Genomic DNA, 10,000 nt, shown 5'->3' on the forward strand with positions numbered 1-10,000 from the left:
CGGGCACTCCCAACCATTGCAAGCAAGCAAGCAAGCAAGAAAGAAAGTAAGTAAGTAAGTATTACATATAGGGGCGGGACATGCGGGGAGATCTGCGAAACGTGCACTACGGGGCACACGCGTACCTACCGGGGCATACCGACCCCTATTGGGGCACACGTGTGCATATCGGGGCATACCGGGCCTATCAGGGCACACGCGTACATACCGGGGCATACCGAGCCCTACTGGGGCACACGTGCGCATATCGGGGCGTACCAAGCCTATCGGGGCATTCGCATGTATCCCAAGGCATACCGAGTCTATCCGGGCAGACGCGTTCATACCGGGGCGTAACGGGCCTATCGGGGCATACTTGGACATATCCGGGCAAAAAATGCCCAAAACTTGCGCAACCTTGGCAACCGTGGTCCATTCCTCTCTATATGCCTAGCCCTGGCAACCGTGGTCCATTCCTCACTATATTCCATGGCCTTGTGCCCATGGTCTTCACAAGACAGCATCCAAGGCGCCTATCCGGGCAAAAACGCCCTAACCCTTCCGACACGAGCATTCGCGCATGTTCTTTGGCCACACAACGGCGCCAGCACGAGCAAAATCATCAGCGGTGCGGTGGCCTTGCACGGCCTTTTGTCTTTGGAACCAACCATCAGTGCCACAGGAAGTGCCGGAGTCCCGGCATCCGCGGTGCCAAGTCATTGCGCCCTTGGTCTCTGCAGCGGGGCATGCCGGGCACTCCCAACCATTGCAAGCAAGCAAGCAAGAAAGAAAGAAAGAAAGTAAGTAAGTAAGTATTACATATAGGGGCGGGACATGCGGGGAGATCTGCGAAACGTGCACTACGGGGCACACGCGTACCTACCGGGGCATACCGACCCCTATTGGGGCACACGGTGCATATCGGGGCATACCGGGCCTATCAGGGCACACGCGTACATACCGGGGCATACCGAGCCCTACTGGGGCACACGTGCGCATATCGGGGCGTACCAAGCCTATCGGGGCATTCGCATGTATCCCAAGGCATACCGAGTCTATCCGGGCATACGCGTTCATACCGGGGCGTAACGGGCCTATCGGGGCATACTTGGACATATCCGGGCAAAAAATGCCCAAAACTTGCGCAACCTTGGCAACCGTGGTCCATTCCTCTCTATATGCCTAGCCCTGGCAACCGTGGTCCATTCCTCACTATATGCCATGGCCTTGTGCCCATGGTCTTCACAAGACAGCATCCAAGGCGCCTATCCGGGCAAAAACGCCCTAACCCTTCCGACACGAGCATTCGCGCATGTTCTTTGGCCACACAACGGCGCCAGCACGAGCAAAATCATCAGCGGTGCGGTGGCCTTGCACGGCCTTTTGTCTTTGGAACCAACCATCAGTGCCACAGGAAGTGCCGGAGTCCCGGCATCCGCGGTGCCAAGTCATTGCGCCCTTGGTCTCTGCAGCGGGGCATGCCGGGCACTCCCAACCATTGCAAGCAAGCAAGGAAGAAAGAAAGAAAGAAAGTAAGTAAGTAAGTATTACATATAGGGGCGGGACATGCGGGGAGATCTGCGAAACGTGCACTACGGGGCACACGCGTACCTACCGGGGCATACCGACCCCTATTGGGGCACACGTGTGCATATCGGGGCATACCGGGCCTATCAGGGCACACGCGTACATACCGGGGCATACCGAGCCCTACTGGGGCACACATGCGCATATCGGGGCGTACCAAGCCTATCGGGGCATTCGCATGTATCCCAAGGCATACCGAGTCTATCCGGGCATACGCGTTCATACCGGGGCGTAACGGGCCTATCGGGGCATACTTGGACATATCCGGGCAAAAAATGCCCAAAACTTGCGCAACCTTGGCAACCGTGGTCCATTCCTCTCTATATGCCTAGCCCTGGCAACCGTGGTCCATTCCTCACTATATGCCATGGCCTTGTGCCCATGGTCTTCACAAGACAGCATCCAAGGCGCCTATCCGGGCAAAAACGCCCTAACCCTTCCGACACGAGCATTCGCGCATGTTCTTTGGCCACACAACGGCGCCAGCACGAGCAAAATCATCAGCGGTGCGGTGGCCTTGCACGGCCTTTTGTCTTTGGAACCAACCACCAGTGCCACAGGAAGTGCCGGAGTCCCGGCATCCGCGGTGCCAAGTCATTGCGCCCTTGGTCTCTGCAGCGGGGCATGCCGGGCACTCCCAACCATTGCAAGCAAGCAAGCAAGCAAGAAAGAAAGAAAGTAAGTAAGTAAGTATTACATATAGGGGCGGGACATGCGGGGAGATCTGCGAAACGTGCACTACGGGGCACACGCGTACCTACCGGGGCATACCGACCCCCATTGGGGCACACGTGTGCATATCGGGGCATACCGGGCCTATCAGGGCACACGCGTACATACCGGGGCATACCGAGCCCTACTGGGGCACACGTGCACATATCGGGGCGTACCAAGCCTATCGGGGCATTCGCATGTATCCCAAGGCATACCGAGTCTATCCGGGCATACGCGTTCATACCGGGGCGCAACGGGCCTATCGGGGCATACTTGGACATATCCGGGCAAAAAATGCCCAAAACTTGCGCAACCTTGGCAGCCGTGGTCCATTCCTCTCTATATGCCTAGCCCTGGCAACCGTGGTCCATTCCTCACTATATGCCATGGCCTTGTGCCCATGGTCTTCACAAGACAGCATCCAAGGCGCCTATCCGGGCAAAAACGCCCTAACCCTTCCGACACGAGCATTCGCGCATGTTCTTTGGCCACACAACGGCGCCAGCACGAGCAAAATCATCAGCGGTGCGGTGGCCTTGCACGGCCTTTTGTCTTTGGAACCAACCATCAGTGCCACAGGAAGTGCCGGAGTCCCGGCATCCGCGGTGCCAAGTCATTGCGCCCTTGGTCTCTGCAGCGGGGCATGCCGGGCACTCCCAACCATTGCAAGCAAGCAAGCAAGCAAGAAAGAAAGAAAGTAAGTAAGTAAGTATTACATATAGGGGCGGGACATGCGGGGAGATCTGCGAAACGTGCACTACGGGGCACACGCGTACCTACCGGGGCATACCGACCCCTATTGGGGCACACGTGTGCATATCGGGGCATACCGGACCTATCAGGGCACACGCGTACATACCGGGGCATACCGAGCCCTACTGGGGCACACGTGCGCATATCGGGGCGTACCAAGCCTATCGGGGCATTCGCATGTATCCCAAGGCATACCGAGTCTATCCGGGCATACGCGTTCATACCGGGGCGTAACGGGCCTATCGGGGCATACTTGGACATATCCGGGCAAAAAATGCCCAAAACTTGCGCAACCTTGGCAGCCGTGGTCCATTCCTCTCTATATGCCTAGCCCTGGCAACCGTGGTCCATTCCTCACTATATGCCATGGCCTTGTGCCCATGGTCTTCACAAGACAGCATCCAAGGCGCCTATCCGGGCAAAAACGCCCTAACCCTTCCGACACGAGCATTCGCGCATGTTCTTTGGCCACACAACGGCGCCAGCACGAGCAAAATCATCAGCGGTGCGGTGGCCTTGCACGGCCTTTTGTCTTTGGAACCAACCATCAGTGCCACAGGAAGTGCCGGAGTCCCGGCATCCGCGGTGCCAAGTCATTGCGCCCTTGGTCTCTGCAGCGGGGCATGCCGGGCACTCCCAACCATTGCAAGCAAGCAAGGAAGAAAGAAAGAAAGAAAGTAAGTAAGTAAGTATTACATATAGGGGCGGGACATGCGGGGAGATCTGCGAAACGTGCACTACGGGGCACACGCGTACCTACCGGGGCATACCGACCCCTATTGGGGCACACGTGTGCATATCGGGGCATACCGGGCCTATCAGGGCACACGCGTACATACCGGGGCATACCGAGCCCTACTGGGGCACACATGCGCATATCGGGGCGTACCAAGCCTATCGGGGCATTCGCATGTATCCCAAGGCATACCGAGTCTATCCGGGCATACGCGTTCATACCGGGGCGTAACGGGCCTATCGGGGCATACTTGGACATATCCGGGCAAAAAATGCCCAAAACTTGCGCAACCTTGGCAACCGTGGTCCATTCCTCTCTATATGCCTAGCCCTGGCAACCGTGGTCCATTCCTCACTATATGCCATGGCCTTGTGCCCATGGTCTTCACAAGACAGCATCCAAGGCGCCTATCCGGGCAAAAACGCCCTAACCCTTCCGACACGAGCATTCGCGCATGTTCTTTGGCCACACAACGGCGCCAGCACGAGCAAAATCATCAGCGGTGCGGTGGCCTTGCACGGCCTTTTGTCTTTGGAACCAACCACCAGTGCCACAGGAAGTGCCGGAGTCCCGGCATCCGCGGTGCCAAGTCATTGCGCCCTTGGTCTCTGCAGCGGGGCATGCCGGGCACTCCCAACCATTGCAAGCAAGCAAGCAAGCAAGAAAGAAAGAAAGTAAGTAAGTAAGTATTACATATAGGGGCGGGACATGCGGGGAGATCTGCGAAACGTGCACTACGGGGCACACGCGTACCTACCGGGGCATACCGACCCCCATTGGGGCACACGTGTGCATATCGGGGCATACCGGGCCTATCAGGGCACACGCGTACATACCGGGGCATACCGAGCCCTACTGGGGCACACGTGCACATATCGGGGCGTACCAAGCCTATCGGGGCATTCGCATGTATCCCAAGGCATACCGAGTCTATCCGGGCATACGCGTTCATACCGGGGCGCAACGGGCCTATCGGGGCATACTTGGACATATCCGGGCAAAAAATGCCCAAAACTTGCGCAACCTTGGCAGCCGTGGTCCATTCCTCTCTATATGCCTAGCCCTGGCAACCGTGGTCCATTCCTCACTATATGCCATGGCCTTGTGCCCATGGTCTTCACAAGACAGCATCCAAGGCGCCTATCCGGGCAAAAACGCCCTAACCCTTCCGACACGAGCATTCGCGCATGTTCTTTGGCCACACAACGGCGCCAGCACGAGCAAAATCATCAGCGGTGCGGTGGCCTTGCACGGCCTTTTGTCTTTGGAACCAACCATCAGTGCCACAGGAAGTGCCGGAGTCCCGGCATCCGCGGTGCCAAGTCATTGCGCCCTTGGTCTCTGCAGCGGGGCATGCCGGGCACTCCCAACCATTGCAAGCAAGCAAGCAAGCAAGAAAGAAAGAAAGTAAGTAAGTAAGTATTACATATAGGGGCGGGACATGCGGGGAGATCTGCGAAACGTGCACTACGGGGCACACGCGTACCTACCGGGGCATACCGACCCCTATTGGGGCACACGTGTGCATATCGGGGCATACCGGACCTATCAGGGCACACGCGTACATACCGGGGCATACCGAGCCCTACTGGGGCACACGTGCGCATATCGGGGCGTACCAAGCCTATCGGGGCATTCGCATGTATCCCAAGGCATACCGAGTCTATCCGGGCATACGCGTTCATACCGGGGCGTAACGGGCCTATCGGGGCATACTTGGACATATCCGGGCAAAAAATGCCCAAAACTTGCGCAACCTTGGCAGCCGTGGTCCATTCCTCTCTATATGCCTAGCCCTGGCAACCGTGGTCCATTCCTCACTATATGCCATGGCCTTGTGCCCATGGTCTTCACAAGACAGCATCCAAGGCGCCTATCCGGGCAAAAACGCCCTAACCCTTCCGACACGAGCATTCGCGCATGTTCTTTGGCCACACAACGGCGCCAGCACGAGCAAAATCATCAGCGGTGCGGTGGCCTTGCACGGCCTTTTGTCTTTGGAACCAACCATCAGTGCCACAGGAAGTGCCGGAGTCCCGGCATCCGCGGTGCCAAGTCATTGCGCCCTTGGTCTCTGCAGCGGGGCATGCCGGGCACTCCCAACCATTGCAAGCAAGCAAGCAAGCAAGAAAGAAAGAAAGTAAGTAAGTAAGTATTACATATAGGGGCGGGACATGCGGGGAGATCTGCGAAACGTGCACTACGGGGCACACGCGTACCTACCGGGGCATACCGACCCCTATTGGGGCACACGTGTGCATATCGGGGCATACCGGACCTATCAGGGCACACGCGTACATACCGGGGCATACCGAGCCCTACTGGGGCACACGTGCGCATATCGGGGCGTACCAAGCCTATCGGGGCATTCGCATGTATCCCAAGGCATACCGAGTCTATCCGGGCATACGCGTTCATACCGGGGCGTAACGGGCCTATCGGGGCATACTTGGACATATCCGGGCAAAAAATGCCCAAATATTGCGCAACCTTGGCAGCCGTGGTCCATTCCTCTCTATATGCCTAGCCCTGGCAACCGTGGTCCATTCCTCACTATATGCCATGGCCTTGTGCCCATGGTCTTCACAAGACAGCATCCAAGGCGCCTATCCGGGCAAAAACGCCCTAACCCTTCCGACACGAGCATTCGCGCATGTTCTTTGGCCACACAACGGCGCCAGCACGAGCAAAATCATCAGCGGTGCGGTGGCCTTGCACGGCCTTTTGTCTTTGGAACCAACCATCAGTGCCACAGGAAGTGCCGGAGTCCCGGCATCCGCGGTGCCAAGTCATTGCGCCCTTGGTCTCTGCAGCGGGGCATGCCGGGCACTCCCAACCATTGCAAGCAAGCAAGCAAGCAAGAAAGAAAGAAAGTAAGTAAGTAAGTATTACATATAGGGGCGGGACATGCGGGGAGATCTGCGAAACGTGCACTACGGGGCACACGCGTACCTACCGGGGCATACCGACCCCTATTGGGGCACACGTGTGCATATCGGGGCATACCGGACCTATCAGGGCACACGCGTACATACCGGGGCATACCGAGCCCTACTGGGGCACACGTGCGCATATCGGGGCGTACCAAGCCTATCGGGGCATTCGCATGTATCCCAAGGCATACCGAGTCTATCCGGGCATACGCGTTCATACCGGGGCGTAACGGGCCTATCGGGGCATACTTGGACATATCCGGGCAAAAAATGCCCAAAACTTGCGCAACCTTGGCAACCGTGGTCCATTCCTCTCTATATGCCTAGCCCTGGCAACCGTGGTCCATTCCTCACTATATGCCATGGCCTTGTGCCCATGGTCTTCACAAGACAGCATCCAAGGCGCCTGAAAGGCCAAGGGAGCCCAACCCAGCAATGCCCAGCCAAGGCCAGGCATTCCAGTGCCTACCCGGGCAAAAACGCCCAAAGCATGCCCCATTCCTTCGCCTATCCAGGCAAAAACGCCCGAAACCAGCCCATTCCAGTGCCTATCCGGGCAAAAACGCCCAAAGCATGCCCATTCCTTAGCCTGTCCAGGCAAAACGCCCAAAAACAGCACATTCCAGTGCCTATCCGGGCAAAAACGCCCTAAACCTGCGCATTCCAGCGCCCCGCAGCATGCCACCCTCCTATAGGGTTTGCGCAACCAACCCGCCTAACCACCAGTGGCAACCAAAGGTGCTGTTAGCGACGACTTCTGAAGACGCAACGAGACGCGACGGGTTTGCGCCCAGACGCGACGAGACGATGCGGGATCTGCGCCCAACCATGCCTACACCCGCCGACTTGTTGCGGGAGCTGCTTGCCCAAGCATGCCTAGCGTGCAAGGCCTGCGTGCCCAAGGTCTGTGTGCAAGGCTAGTGCCCAAGGCTAGTGCGCAAGGCTAGTGCCCAAGGCTAGTGAGCAAGGCCTGGGTGCAAGGCTAGTGTGCAAGGCTTGTATGCAAGGCTAGTGTGCAAGGCTGCTGTGCAAGGCTTGTGGGCAAGGCTGGTGCGCAAGGCTAGTGCCCAAGGGTTGTGCCCAAGGCTAGTGCCCAAGGCTAGTGCCCAAGGCTAGTGCGCAAGGCTCGTGCCCAAGGCTAGTTCGCAAGGCTTGTGTGCAAGGCTAGTGCGATGGGCCAGTGCCCAAGGCTTGTGAGCAAGGCTTGTATGCATGGCTTGTGTGCAAGGCTTGTGTGCATGGCTTGTGCGCAAGGCTTGTGTCCAAGGCTTTTGTGCAAGGCTCGTGCGCAAGGCTAGTGTGCAAGGCTTGTGCGCATTGGCAGGTAGCCCACCACCATGCACGATCCAAATGCCACTCACGCGACAACACGGTGCCAAGCCGGGCATGGTGTGCACTCAAAACTAACCAACGGACAGAGGTCATGCGTCATGGGGGGGATCTAGCAAGGCCATGGGGAAGGTCATGGAGGACCTTGGAAGCAAGCGCAAGACGAGAGCGAATCGAACAAGGGGCCAGGACGGGGCCTTGTGCCCATGGTCTTCGCAAGACAGCGTCCAAGGCGCCCGAAAGCCCAAGGGAACCCAAACCCGGCCGACACTTGCAATCGCACATGCTCTCTGCAACACACCATCAATGCCGCCCAACGGGGCCAGCACGAGCAGTCATCCGCGGTCCCCTGGCCCTGCGCACGTTTGTCTTTGAAACCGAGCATCAATGCCACAGAAAGTGCCGGGGCGCCAACTGGAGCCATCATCCGCGTTGCCATGGCTCGCTTGGCCTTGGCTTGCCAGGCCCCGACACGAGCAATCGCGCATTTTCTTTGCAACCGACCATCAATGCCGCCCAACGGGGCCAGCACGAGCAGTCATCCGCGGTCCCCTGGCCCTGCGCACGTTTGTCTTTGAAACCGAGCATCAATGCCACAGAAAGTGCCGGGGCGCCAGCTGGAGCCATCATCCGCGTTGCCATGGCTCGCTTGGCCTTGGCTTGCCAGTCCCCGACACGAGCAATCGCGCATTTTCTTTGCAACCGACCATCAATGCCGCCCAACGAGGCCAGCACGAGCAGTCATCTGCGGTCCCCTGGCCCTGCGCATGTTTGTCTTTGAAACCGAGCATCAATGCCACAGAAAGTGCCGGGGCGCCAGCTGGAGCCATCATCCGACGTGCCATGGCTTTGGTCCCATGGTCTTCGCAACCGAGCATTCGTGACACCCGACGGGGCCAGGACACCAACCCTTCCGACACGAGCATTCGCGCATGTTCTTTGGCCACACAAAGGCGCCAGCACGAGCAAAATCATCCGCGGTGCGGTGGCCTTGCACGGCCTTTTGTCTTTGGAACCAACCATCAGTGCCACGGGAAGTGCCGGAGTCCCGGCATCCGCGGTGCCAAGTCATTGCGCCCTTGGTCTCTGCAGCGGGGCATGCCGGGCACTCCCAACCATTGCAAGAAAGCAAGCAAGCAAGAAAGAAAGAAAGTAAGTAAGTAAGTATTACATATAGGGGCGGGACATGCGGGGAGATCAGCGAAATGTGCATTACGGGGCACACGCGTACCTACCGGGGCATACCGACCCCTATTGGGGCACACGTGTGCATCTCGGGGCATACCGGGCCTATCGGGGCACACGCGTACATACCGGGGCATACCGAGCCCTACTGGGGCACACGTGCGCATATCGGGGCGTACCAAGCCTATCGGGGCATACGCATGTATCCCAAGGCATACCGAGTCTATCCGGGCATACGCGTTCATACCGGGGCGTAACGGGCCTATCGGGGCATACTTGGACATATCCGGGCAAAAAATGCCCAAAACTTGCGCAACCTTGGCAACCGTGGTCCATTCCTCTCTATATGCCTAGCCTTGGCAACCGTGGTCCATTCCTCACTATATGCCATGGCCTTGTGCCCATGGTCTTCCCAAGACAGCGTCCAAGGCGCCCGGAAGGCCAAGGGAGCCCAACCCAGCGATGCCCTGCTATGGCAAGCCAAGGCCAAGCATTCCGGTGCCTATCCGGGCAAAAATGCGATTCCTCTCTATATGCCTAGCCTTGGCAACCGTGGTCCATTCCTCACCATATGCCATGGCCTTGTGCCCATGGTCTTCCCAAGACAGCGTCCAAGGCGCCCGGAAGGCCAAGGGAGCCCAACCCAGCAATGCCCTGCTTTGGCAAGCCAAGGCCAAGCATTCCGGTGCCTAACCTTGGCAACCGTGGTCCTTTCCTCACCATATGCCATGGCCTTGTGCCCATGGTCTTCGCAAGACATCGTCCAAGGCGCCCAAAAGGCCAA

Source organism: Tasmannia lanceolata, unplaced genomic scaffold, assembly GCF_043159265.1.
Source record: "Tasmannia lanceolata isolate RefF3 unplaced genomic scaffold, GAP_Taslan_0.1 ptg000012l, whole genome shotgun sequence".
In the NCBI taxonomy this organism is placed as follows: domain Eukaryota; kingdom Viridiplantae; phylum Streptophyta; class Magnoliopsida; order Canellales; family Winteraceae; genus Tasmannia; species Tasmannia lanceolata.